Source organism: Silene latifolia, chromosome Y, assembly GCF_048544455.1.
Source record: "Silene latifolia isolate original U9 population chromosome Y, ASM4854445v1, whole genome shotgun sequence".
NCBI lineage: Eukaryota > Viridiplantae > Streptophyta > Magnoliopsida > Caryophyllales > Caryophyllaceae > Silene > Silene latifolia.
In genome coordinates this window covers 161,744,790-161,759,567 of record NC_133538.1, presented here as the reverse complement: position 1 = coordinate 161,759,567, position 14,778 = coordinate 161,744,790, and positions in this window count along the sequence as shown.

Here is a 14,778-nt window from a genome sequence, read left to right as displayed (position 1 = left end):
CATGCATGTTACATAGATCACCTAAATGACAAATTATGAGATAATTTAATTTTTATTAGAGAGTCTAATATGGATCTATGATCCTTCAAAACTAAGTCTGTCTAGGTAACCGTTTCTTGAAGGTTTTGATTGTTTGAGTTCTAAACTACAAAGTTATAAGGGAAGAGAGCAAAGAAGAGACAAGGATTCAAATGTAGATAAATTGGCAAATAAAGAGAGATAACTAGGACAGTCGGTTCACCATGGTTTTCTAGGAGTCCAATATAGGGTCACAGGTCAGCATAAATTCGGTCTGCGGGTTAATGAAAAGGTCCTCTCGGTCTGCCATTCGCCTTAAAACATTACTAGCTTAGCTTTCACCCTCACTAGCATGCCCTAATGTTCATTGCAGGTCTTACTCCTTCCAATGTCTCGATCAAGGTCGGGGCATAACGAAATTAACTAGCTAAATGCATCGACTCAAGCAGCTAATTACAGTTAATTGCAATGATTAATAACACAGACTAAATTTACAACAAACCCTAATCACCTATTCATGAGTCCCTAAGTACCATGGCTCCCCTATGTCCTAGTAAAGAGGATTAGCTTTGCATAATTGATATTGAGAAAATAATAAAAAGTATAACAAATAAATTGAACATACTAAATAACACAGGGACAAGAGAAAGGGAAATCAATAGGAGGAATAAAGACATGGATGAAATTGCAATCATAATAATTAATCAAAATAAAGAGTAGAAATACCGAATACAAGAGAGTAGCAATGGAGTAATTAGGGTTTTAGAGTAAAGTTCTAAGAAGAGGAATGAGAGAAAGAGAGAAGAGGAATGAGAGAAAGAGAGAAGAGGAATGAGAGAAAGAGAGAAGAAGAAGAAGTTTTTCAGATCCAAAAAGTAAAGGTAAAAGATGTCATCCTTTGTTCTACTGCCGTCGTCCTATTTATTCTAAAGATAGGAAATAAAATATCTTTGCTTAAAATACCCCCTACGGTAGAACCTACTCGATCGAGCGGAATGAAATCACTGGATCGAGGAAAATCCAGACCAAACATCTCGATCGAGAACATTAAGTGCTCGATCGAGGAACCAGAAAACACCCCATCCTGATCGAGTACAGTAACAACTCGATCAAGGATCTTCAACAACATAAAGCATTCGATCGACCAATAACAGCAGCCAACTTGGTCGATCGAGTTGTATTAGCGCGGATGAACTCTTGAATACCTTTTGAAGCCACTTCACGCATCTCTAGTTGACAGATTCCAAGCTCCGATTCTTCTTTCTCTAAAATGCATGCAGTTGGGGCAAATTTAGGCTCGATTACGCTCCCTCCGGCTCATTCCTGCAATAAATACAAGGCGAACCAATGTAGATTATTCGGGGGACATTTTTAGTTAATTACTACAAAAATAACATAGAAATGCGTGTAAATATAGGGTAAAAACCATTATAAAATACACACATCAATCCCTCTGTCATGGCTGAATTAGAAGGACTCCTTAATGATGCATACACTCATGTTGGCAAGGTGTTCGATTCACATCATGAAAATATGTTGAAGGAAAAAATGGAAAAGGAAAAGGCGCTTATGGAAGGACCATCTTTCAGCCTTTTTAGTGGTGATGATGCACCATATACCTCTTAAGAGTTCCTTGAGTCGAGGTTGCGGGCTGGAAAAAGTTTTTCTCATGCAAGCACATCAACTACGTCGCTTGTTCCAGTAGTTCGTCCTTTATTGCCAATATCGCCAATTATGATCTCGTCCCAACCATCGCCTGTAGTTATCTCCTCTCAAGTATCATTGGATGAATCGCCAACTGCGCTCTCTTCTCCCCTAGTAGAAGAGTCCCCAACTGAGACTCTGCAAACTAAGATAGTGCACCCTAAGAGGGGTGTTAAGGTCGCGGATGTTTACCGGTCGTCTTTCCTTATCAGAAACGTGGACATGGTTTGTGACTTGAGTCAGTCGGAAAGACTGGTAAGAGACTATGCATTTTCAGAGGACTTAGATGAAGAGTACGTATCACTCTCCTATAATTTTTTATCTTATCTTATTCAGCACATAAGTATTATATTTTCCGTCTAACACTAAGGCTTCATGTTTTCATAACTATATAGGGAGGTTTTGTTTAGCCACGCGGGCAAGACTCTCACACGGAGTCATATGAAGAGTTTGGTTGTTGGTGTCGAGTTCATACAGATGTTATCTGTGGTGTGATTATTTGAATGAGCGAAACAAACTCAGAGATCGTAAATCCCCTTGCCGTCAATTTTTTACAGATACAACTGACGTAAGTTTTCCATTTTAATTTTATTCTCTAATTGTACATGCATGAAGTGGTATGTACAGCAATAAACTTATGAATGTATAAAGTAACCTTGTAGATGCATGAAACACCAATCTAGGTGCATTAAACAACACTGTACATGCATGAAATAAGTGTCCTATTATTCCAGGATTTTATTCTCTAATACGGGTCACCTAATTTAATGAACAGATTGCCTCATTGGATCTCAACTTTGCAGACGTGAAGTTGGTAAGTCCTTCAAGATTCTTACATTATTATGGCTGTACTCAACTAAGCGTCTTTCTTTTTATTTTCGTCTTTCTTTTCATTGTTGTCTTTGTTTTCATTGTTGTACAAGTTTTCATTCCTATTGTTACCCCCTTGCCACTTCTTTTCTGTTACTATGTTGCGAAGAACTTGTTAGAAGTGATGCACTTGATGCCTCCGTCAACTGACTATTCTCGCCATGTTATATCTGTGGTATGTCTTCATTTCTTTTTAAAGTGGCTGATTTTCATCTAATTTTTATGAGAGATTATTTACTTGTCATTGTTTTTCCTTTATCAGAAAACCTTGTTGCTTACGCTTTCAAGTAAGATTCCAAAGCTGGCGTCTGCGTGGCTTTTGGTGCCTAAGTTGTATCTTCCGCACTTTGACATAGATGTGGAGCATGATACGGGAATCTACCTCATGCGTCATATGGAGATATACAACGGGGTTAAGGCACGCTTTGGTTCAAAGGTGGGTCTAAAGAAAGTAAGTCTGTATTTAAATTCACCTTTTTATCTAGTGTTTCTAACTAAGTCTCATGTTAGTAGTAGCCATAAAAATGCATCAATTAGCGTTGTAGTTTCATGAAATAGCCTTGTATGTGCATTACATATAAAGGCACTGATGTTGATTTCTTTTCTTATTATTGTTCAGAGAGTTGATATTAAATGTTACATTGTGAGGGTTTCCAATGAAATTTTAACTTAGCAAAATAACTCTTACAAAGTTCAAGTGACGGCTGCAGCAAAGGCTTACAAGAATGGCGGTCAGATTCGGTAGTGCGAAATCTTAAGTAGCTTTGTTTTTGCTTTTTCCTTTTTCCTTTTTCCCCCGTTAATCAAGGAGCTTTTACTTTCTCCTTTTCCCAGTAATCAAGTGCCACAAGATGGATATACAGATGCACACGTGATCAATTATATTCGAAAAAATGGAAATAAGGAGTAAGTTCTAATTGACCATACAACTTTTTTAAAACTTCAGTTTTTGTCCACTCTTTGTTGTTCCGTGTTTTCTAATTACAACCTGTGCTTTATTAGTGAGGTCGTTGTAGAAACCGACTGGTTGCAAGTAACCCAAGACGCGTTGCAGACCTTGCTGTCAGGAAATTGGGTGATGGATATGGTTATTGATGCTGTTGGTATTCGTACGACACTCGGAAACCCAAGTGTTGTGTATTTTTCGACAATAATAAAGGTATTAAAATTCCTTATTGAGTCCATATGCTTGTTTTTGGTTTTTGAAATTACAAAGAATTTTGACAAATGTTCTCAAATTTCAGGAAATTGTCGGTAAAAATGAGTTTCGAAGTCAATATATCCTACTTGACTATTTGCTCCTTAATCTAAACACATCCCAACTGGTAAATAAACATTCTCTTACTTTTTTTTTCCATGCACTTTTTTTTTCAATGCACTTTTTTTTTCATTCGAAGTCAATACATCCTATTTGACTACTTTTTAATATTTCAGGCTTTCTTTCCTTATTCACACTGGTTTGCTTGTGTTGTTGACTTCGAGAAAAGGATGAACTTCATACTCGACTCCAACCTGCCCAGGCGCCCTGATGTCAGACTTAAATTTTTACTTGATCAGGTATGATTTATTAGTGGCAATCTTTATGTGCATTAAATAACCTTGTCTGTGCATGACATAACCTTGTATGTGCATTAAATACCCTTATACCACAATCACAATCACTCACTGTCGTGTTTTTGTATAGCTCCTGCCTGCTTTGGAGATCATCGCAAGAGACTCTCCGAGATACATAAGGTTGTTGGAGATCCAAACTTTTCAGTGGGAGGTTGTGAATGTGCCTCGACAAAACAACGGGTATGCTTGGGGAGTATATTTGTTGAAGTGGCTAAAAAATTTGTGTGATCAAGCATCATGGACTGATGAGCGTTGTTACGAGGTATTAATTTTTCAACAAACTTTTGTGAACATTATTCAGTATATTTTATTTCAAGCCTTTCAATATTTGTTGTCAAATGAAATTTATATGTAGGATTTGGATGAATATGCACAGAGTATGATTGCACATCTTATCAAATGGGACCAAAACAAGGGAAAGGTAAATATCAAGAACTTTCGAATGCCTAACTTTAGCTTTGTCTAATTTTAATTTTCTTTTCAATAAATTCTGACTAGGAGTGACCTTTACGTAACAATATTTCTTCCCTTTTTTTTGTAGGATTATTACTAGGTGTTATTTCCTAAACACTTGAGTCGAATGATGTACAAAGGGAATGGCAGAGAACCTAATCGTACATTCGAAACACTGAGCCTTGCAATTTTTTTGATCTGATTCCTTGATTTGAGTAGACTATGGAATATTAGATTCTTAGTACATGTTAGATTCTGGAATATCTAATACACTAAGTCTTGAAAGTACATATTAGATTTTGGAATATGTAAGTCGTGTAAGACATGAAGTCATGTTTCAGGACTAATTCTGGAAAAAAACATGTCATGAGGCAATGAAAACGAGAGACCATTTTCAAAATTGCACAACGAAAAGGTCGCACGGAAATCTCTCTAACATCGTACATGCATTAAAAAATGTTCTATGTGCATGAAATAACAATGTGCATGCATGAAATATGTAAGTCATGTGTCCAGGGACAAATCTTAAAGTAATCTCAAGTGAACTTTTAAAATGTTGCATTTAAATTTTATTATTAGCTTCGACGGTTGGGGATGTGGTAGCAAAGAAGGATGTAGTGGTGGATTACATTTCTATGGTTTCTTAATACTTGTCTTATACATGCATTAGAAAATGCTCTACGTGCATGAAATGATCATAACCTATATTGATCATTACACATCAAATTACTAATTTTCCTCTTAAATATGACTAACCCGACTCGGTATACATAACTAGGTCCTCAAAAGTGAGCCAAAATTACCAGACTAATATGCTGATAGGACGGGCACAACCTTGTCGTACACTATGGTTCAAATCAAAACATTTAATCACCTTCATGTTTCTTAATACTCGCCTAATATGCTGATAGGACGGGCTTTAATTGAAATTAAGCCGACATCAATTAATCACATCTAAATGTTGGGTTATTCTCATTTTTTATCACATGAAGCTATACATTATTTGTTGAAATGTCATAACAAGTCCAAACTGTTGGAGTAAGTGTCCTCAGCAATAGTGCGATAACATTAATAAATCTCATATAAGAATACGGAAGGGATGATTCAATTATATAGTCAACTGATCAACATTAATCGGTAATGATTGGCTAACTAGAGTTTGACATTACTGTCGTTTGACGGTGGTGATCAGTTGATCCCTTAAGGTCACACCTATAGGACAATTCCCTTAATAGTTTAATTAATTAATTGTATAACTATACAGATTAATTAATTCCTTAAAATTGAACAATTTATGATAGTGAGTGAGAATATATATATCTTATTGTAATTTGATTAAATAAGATTCTTTTTAGTAATTAAAATGTTTTTATTACTAAAATTGATTATTGTTTATGAAACAATTGAGATAAGAATGAATAGTTAATTATAATTACAAAATGTTGTGAATTATATTAACTTGACTAATTTTATACACAAGTAATTATGAATTACTAGTAAATTTGTTATTTGTAATTTAATTAATTCATATAATGATATTTAATTGTTAAATATGCATTAAATTGATTAATAACATGTTACATGTTACATGTGACATATTGTATGACAATGTTACAATTGATAAACATAAAATGGATGTTCATTTTATGGGTGGACCGAAATTGGGGGGTTTTGTGTTAGTGGGTATTTTTATTTTAATTGTTAAATTAAGACACAATCATAACCTAAAATCACTAGGCTTACACACCTATTATTTTGAGAAGAGAAAAAAAGAAAGTGGAAGCCATGCATTGGCTTTGGGACACCTCCCCACCCGGCTCCCCTTCTCTATTATGAGAAAAATGTTCTCATTTTTCTCTTATACAATATTAGCATTCTTACATTATTCTCTCATCTCTCTAAAACTGTTTTAGACAAAAAATTTGTTCATTCTAATATTACATAAAAAAATTACTAGAAGTAGTAATAAATTATATAGAATATATTTTAAGGATTACTACTAGTATAATCTAGTTAATTATATTAGTAGTCACTACTACAGAATTCATCAAGGACATCAGTGGATGGACATCGGATTTTTGAAAAAACAGATGTAATAAGTTTGCACATCGGATTTTTATAAAAGTCTGATGTAATTATATTATATGGACATCGGTTGTTATTTTCAACCCATGTCCATTATAATGGACATCGGATTAAAGTACAACCCATGTCCATATAATCCTCAATTTGAGCGCAAAATGAAAACAATTCCCCCGCCCCAAATTATTTTCACTAGCATACTGAGACACAACTCCCTTCATTATATTCCTTCCAAAAATAATTAACACTCCCTTTCCTCTTCACTCATTCTATCGACACTACACCACACCACACCTTCCTACCGAAGAACCACCGCCGAACCGCCGACCCGCCGCCGACCCTAGTACGCCGTCTCACTCACTTCTAGTCATCTTCACCGGCGATATCATCAGTCTTCGTTCTCATCACCTCGCGACATCAAACCCTAGCTGCTGCTGCTTCGTTCTTCGCTCTTTATTATTAGGTAATTAATCTTTCCCTATCATTTATATATTTATTCTCGATCATTTTATGGTTTATTTGAATATTTTACTGAAATGGTTTTTGATTTGTTTGTAATTTTGACCTGAAGAATGAATTATAGGGTTATAATTTAATTGATAATCTAATTGGAAGAGAGTGATAAAATTGTTGGGTGTTTTTTTGGCTACCGTGGATGTAACTGAATGTGGGTTTTGATATTTGATGATTGTAGAGAACTCAGTGGATTAGTTTGCGGTTGTTTTCGGGTTTCGATTAATAAGGGTTGTTTAAGATTATGGGTTTTGATATTTGATGAAGGTAACTATTTCCGGAGTTATTGAGCATGAAGCAATATGAAATAGGGGGGATTGGGGTTTAGTGGTGGGATTTTTGGATTTTGCTGGGATTTTGTTGGGATTGAAGTTATTATGGTACGAAATATTCATCTGTTAATGAATCTTTCTATATGGATTTTTGGATTTTGCTCTAATAAGTTCATCAGACAGATGAAAAGAAAGAGCAGACATTACAATTGAATTGGTTTTGGCTTATGAGGTGATGCGCGGTTGTGAACTGTGATATCCAATTGGAGAATGTCAATTATGTTTCTGCTGCTTTGTATGGGTAGCGGGGATCATGTACAGTTGAATGGATGGATCATGTATTGTTGTATGTCTACTCCCTTTTGTTGTCAACTACTCATTGCCCAATTTGGCGGAATATGATCATGCTCGCAATAGTTTTCGTAGCATCTCATTCTAGCTAGTGGTGTTGATCCTCTTTTTAGTAATAACTAATTATTTCTATCCTGTTTGCCACGTTTAATTGTTCTGATTCGGTCTATTGTTTTAACGCTAAAATTACAGGTGTTGCTCACACAATTCAGAAGTCTTCCACCGTTACTTGAAGCAACACCTAATGCTGTTCAGGAATTGACATTAGCAAGTAACTTCTTCAATTTCTAGGCAGCATTCTCCCTCATTTTCAGTTTTGCCAATCAATTCACTTGCATTTAGTGGTAACGATTTGTCTTTATAATTACCAGGAGAAATATATGAGCATGCTGTTGTTTTGAGCGTGAAGATGGAGGATCAAGAAGCGTTTGAGAGAGACTTCTGCCAGCTCAAACCTTATTACACTGATGCAAGGTAGAAACCAAAATCTCTTTCAAACATCCTTTCAAAGATTTCTTTAATTTCTGTGTTATGCACATCTGCTAGTAGAGTGGCCTGCGTGCACCAAGGAAATTGGAATGTGGCAGTTATTTTATCTGTTGATCTCATGACCGAATTCTCTCGAAATTATCGATCTAAGTTGTGTAGTGTAGATTTGATTTCATATTTTGGAATCAACCAAAATCTCTAGCTTATTTAGAAATTGTCTTTGTTGGTTGTAGGCTACCGTACTATTATCTTCTTTATAGTCTTTTGTTGCCTACATTCATTATTATAGCTCGTAATTTTGCATTGTTAAACAGGGACCGAATTCCTCAATCTCCACAAGAATACCAAATATTGGGGCTGAACTTGTTGAGACTTCTAGTCCAGAACAGGATAGCGGAATTTCATACTGAGTTGGAGTTGCTTTCATCTACTGCCCTGGAGAGCCCTTGCATTAAGCATCTTTGTGGAGCTGGAAGCAGTCCTTTATGGAAGGAACGTACAATCGTGTTTTAAGTGCTAGACAATTGGTCCCTCATGAAACTTATGTGTATTTCATGGATGTCTTTGGCCAAGACTGTCGGGTAATATCCCGAGTAGCCACTCAGTGAATTTATCGATTGTCATTGCCAATTCAATGAGCTAGCCGCACCCTCTTCCCTTAATTATTAGCTTGTATGAAGCTGCCCTTGTGAGGCCATGTCGATCGCCCCATTGTCATTAATATGCATTACAGGTTTTTCAAGACACCACGCCATATTCACAAGAAGAATTAGATGAGGTTCGGGACTTGTGGGCGAACTATTTTCTCAATATCTAGCCGTAGATAGCTAGCTAGCGTAGTAATGTATTAGGTAGTTGCATTTTGAAAAACTGATTACATGATCCGCAAGACCATATGTTATGTTGGCTGGGATTTGTTATGCCCTTTGTTGTTGTTCGTTAGTTGTTGAATTCGGATGACGGAGACGGTTGCGTTGTATGTTGATTGGGATCGGTTTTTATTAATTGAAATCGATCATTTTGGTTGAATGGCAGTTGGCATGTTTTGTATTATTGTTTTGGCATTCAAATTGGTGTAATGCAATATGAATTGGCCTGCTCTTTTCAATTTTTTTTTTTAAAAAAAAACAATATAAAGGATAGCGGATTTATAAAAGTTCGATGTAATTCTAGCTTCAAAGGACATGGGCTTTCTATAGAAATCCGATGTCCATCCAAGTAAAGGACATGGGATTATGAGTAAAATCTGATGTGTATCAACAATAATGGACATGGGATATATAAGAAATCCGATGTCCATCCAAAAATGGACATCGGTTGTAAATCCGATGTGCATTACTACCATAAGGACATGACCAAACTCTACATCGGAGCACTATCCCATGTCCATGACCCTAAAACTCCGATGTAGTAAAGGGTTCTTGTAGTAGTGAGTTTTAAGGGTTTGTTTTGGGTGCAACAAGAGGAGAATCTCTACACTTGAGATTTGGTTTGGAGGATCATCCATAATCTTTTAGCTCAAGAACAAGTAAGCAAGGTGTCCTTATTTGTGCCCATAGTTTCAAACCATTTACAATGTACGGAAACTCGATTTTCTTTCTTATTTCATTATTTTGTTATGCATGCAACTCGATCTAGCATCACTAAATTAATGAATTAATTTATACACTATTAGAAGAGTCTAACAGGGGTTTATGAAACTTTCAATTGGTATCAGAGCATAGGATGTTGCATGCATAATCGATTTATAGTTTTTTCGAGTTATAGTAACTTAAATAAAACTAAAAATTTGTGATTTATTAGATAATATCACAAAATCATTTTGCATGTTGTGTATTTTGGTCCGAAAATGTATTTAGGTCATTTTGATGATTTATGGTATTTTATTGCTCATTTTAATGTTTTTTAGTAATTTTATTACATTTTAATGAGTAAAATGGTATTTAAAATGCTAAAAATAGTTAGACTTAGTTTCTGACCTTGAAATTTTTATATGACCTCACATGCATATTTTATTTATTGTATGTAAAAGTTCGTATAAATTTGATTTATTATGCATGATTTATGATTTTTATGTAATAAAAATGGAATAAATGAAGGTAAAATGGTTACAAATATTTAAACTTCTAAACAGGCCATGAAATTTTAATATGTTATCACATGCATATTTTATTCACTGTGTGTAAAATTTGAGATGAGCACAATTCATTTTTCATGATTTATGAATTTTTAGTGTAAAAATGACATAAATAGTGACTATTTTAGCAAAAATAGCTAGATCGAATTACATGGCATGAGAAAATTATTTTAGGTTACATTTATATCTCACATATCATATCTAACGTTGGAATATTTATTAGATTAATTTTCATATGCTTTAGATGTCTTATTTGATAAAACCGATAAATCGCAACTATATTTTTCTCGAAATAAATTCAAAAATTTTAACCTTGATTTTTGACATTATGAGTGTCATGGAAATATTACAGAATGTTCAAAAATTTAAAATTCAAATTTTGAAATTATTGTAATTTAATTTGGATTTATTTCATAAAAGTTATGATTTTAAGGTCAATTATGAGCATAAATGTTAAATCAAGTTAAATTATTGTCAAAATTGAGTGATAACTAATTTTTGAGTCCTAAAAGGTTAGGGTAATTAACTTGTACTAAAATTTGATTTTAGTATTATTTTACGATTTTAATAAGTTAAAGATCGCGAATATCCATAAAACCGGGTTATATTTACGATATAAGTTTAAATAGGGCGATTTGGCACATAACTTGGCATGTTAGATATATATTATAATACTGAATATTTCGTTGATGAATGTCATATTTTATTTATATAATTTTGTATTATGTAATTTTATCTTAGTATGGCCTTAGTTTTTATTGATATTTCTCTTAATGTAAGGGGATATCGATACGGTTGTAATTTAATGTGATCTCGCATCACTTTTACTTTTATTAGTTTTTCATTTTATAAATGTATAATAGAAAAGCTATGTAATTTCATTACTATATTTGTCATATTTGTAATCCCGGAGTTCCTTCAAGACGGTGCCATTCGGAAAGGCGTTCCAACGAAGACGGTGTTCTTAGGAGGCGTGCCACTTGAAGTTCGAGGGACCAATAGAGTTGGTTTCCGAATTTGTAATAGATTATTTGATTTTCTATTTTAGGAAGGCCATACTTGGAATTTATTGTTTGCCTTGCATTTCTTTTAATATATTGCATGCATTGCCAAACCGCCATAACTTTACATGCATATCTTTTCTTATCGAGTCATCGACCATGTCAATTACAATTATCGACAGTTCACCGATTTAGTTCACTAAACGAGTTAGATAATAAGTTGACATGACCTCTCACTAATTTTAAAAATTGACATTAGCCTTACCAAATAGTAGGGCCCATGAATCCCGTGACATTTGGGGTAGGTTCAGTTTTCCCGGGGTGCTTTCATTTTTCATTGGGTAAGTGGGGTAATAAAACGTTATTACACACGAAATTTGGTTGGTCTCAACGGGATATTATGACTAGTCTTATGTCCCGAGGTTAGAGATGAGTTTTATGAAAAAACATCGACCGAGAATTCTAAAGTAGAATCAATTAAAGAGTTAATTCACGAAATTTACATAAGTATGGGATGTATCGGTTTCCCCGTACCCATATTTGTATAAAGATGGATCTCGGAATCATTTATTATAGTTGGGTAGAGATCACTATATAAATGTTAGACTTGTTTAAAATGTTTGCAAGATTTATTAAAACGATATATGTTTATGATTCCTTCATTTTCTATTTTGTAGTCAATTTGATTAATTAAGCAATGACAACTACTATTTCATCCGCTTCAACTACCGCAACCGCTCCACCACTCACCAATGCTTCTTGGCTCCGATCCTTTATGGATCGATGTAAACTTGAAAAGAATGGGTATAACTTCGCCGATTGGGACGCGCAACTCCGCTTGGCCGCGGAAGGTGACGACAAGCTTCGTTACCTTACCGAAGCCGCTCCCGCTGCACCTACTACTAGATCTACCCCCGCCGTAAGGCAAGCCTATGAGGCTTACCTAAAAGAATTGGCCGCAATTAAGAACGTCTTGATTTTTTCAATGGAAGCCGATCTCCAAAGGAGTGCTATTAAGATTAGCATGGCTTATGAGATCTACACCAATCTTGTGACCATGTTTTCGCAAGCTCCAAGGATAATCCAATATGAGGCGGCTTCCGTATTTTTCGAGATCAACATCAAAGAGGGCCAAAAGGTTATCCCTCATGTGCTCAAGTTGATTGAGCTTGTTGAGACCCTTAAAATGCAAGGGGTTGACATTCCCGAACAACTCGTTATAGACCGAGTTCTACATTCCTTGAACAAAATCAAAGCATATGTACAGTTTAAGGTAAACTAAAATATGCAAAATATGAGGACTACTCTCCGTGAGTTGCACAAAATGCTTGTGCAAGCCGAGAGAGGCATGGGTCTAAATGTTGAGACAACCAAGGATGTGCTCGTCATTAACAATAAGATCAAAGGGAAGTTTAAAAAGAGTGCAAGCAAGAGTAAGAAGCCCAGTCCCTTCAAGGGAAAAGGAAAAGCTATTGAGAAAAGCTCTTCCAAAAGAGGTGCTACTTCCGAGGACAAATGCTATTATTGTAATGGCGTAGGACATTGGAAGAGGAATTGCCCGAAGTATCTTGGGCATCTCAAAACTGGAAAGATTGTTCCAGTAGCTAATACTTATTTCTCCCTATCATTCATGTTTTGATTTCAATCTCAACTTTGGTATTTGGATACAAGTTGTGATTCTTAGCCTTTTTTTAATTGTATTTAAGGGCATCCGAGCAAAGACAAAGGCAAAGACAAGCAAGCTTAAGGAGGCTCTTCAAGGGAAGCTAGAGTAGCCACCCATAGTAGAAGACCTATGGAAGTTTGGCCCTTATTTTGATTGTCTTCTCTTTATTGTTGTATTTTGTAATGTTGTTTTAGAACTTCTTAAAATTTCCTTGTTTGACATGGGAAACTGGTTTATTTCCTTTTGTTTTTCAAAGACAATGGGTATTTAGATTTTGGTGACTTGGTTTTCAATCCAAGTCACTCTTTTATGGAATTTATTTGTTCTAAAAACTTGTCATTATACACTTTTTACATCAAAAACATAAATTGTATTGACTTAAATTGATCATAAAATAATTACAACGATTGGATCATTGTAATGAGTTCATAAGCTATGAATTTGATTCTCCCTTATGCTTTTATGACTAAATATCACATCTTATTTGATATAAGAAAGAACGATTGTAAAGTCAAATAGAGTTATTTGAACTCAGAGTAGGGAATTTTACAAACCAATTGGCTACACCACTTATAACTAAGACTTGTAACCACTTATAAGACTCCATATGAGCTATAGGAGGGCTTAAACTCTAAAATTGTATAAGACATGGATATGAGTCCAATCCTTTACCTTATAAGGACTAGTCTATCTCGAAGCTAGATTACAATGTCTTTACAAAAGGGTCATCAATTAAGGTTATCATGTGCGATATTTTCTTCCTTCACAATCATAAGTGTGAAATTGTTTGTTGCTCATAAGGCTATCTTTGGAGAAAAATAGATGTATTTTTCAAAAGATAGAGTGGGAGAAAATTAGCAACAAACATAAAACTATTTAGGAACTAGTGAGGAGACAAAAACAAAGTGTTCTTAGGTGAAACTCATGACAAGTGAGGAGACGCAAAGAAAGCTTTCTTAGGTGAATCTTCAGACTAGTGAGGAGACCAAAAGAAAATATTCTTCATATAATAAGATTATGAAGTGGTTGTATCAAGTAATTTCAATTCAATTTTTACATAAGAGCCTTATGAACCAAAGTGAAATATGTGCAAAAGATAGATTTATTTGGAGTTGCAGAGATAGACATAAAGACGTCTACAAAGCTAAGTTAACATGTAACTATGCTAAAATCCATGTCATCATTGCTACACCTCATAGTGTATATGAACAAGTTAAACAAATTTCTAAATGAGTATTTGGAAAGGGGTGTATGTACGACATAAGCATAAGGTTTTAATTAACACTTAAAGATTGCAATGATCATTTCAATCATGTGATAAGAGAATGGTTTTACTCGAATTGTCGAGAAGCCATGTGTATACATGGATTTGAGTAGGAGTCAAAATTGCCATGTTTAAACATGAAGTTCAGTGGGAGAAATTGTCTTCCATATTAATGTCATATTACTCATTGAGGATGACGTACCATCTATGAAGGAGTGTTTTGGTTTTCAATTTTCGATGAAAGAAGACATGATGCATTCTACAATTCAAAATCTTTTATGACAGGGAATTTTAGATTGGCACTTAGATAAGTATCTTATATTGATAAGATTCTTCATCTGTTT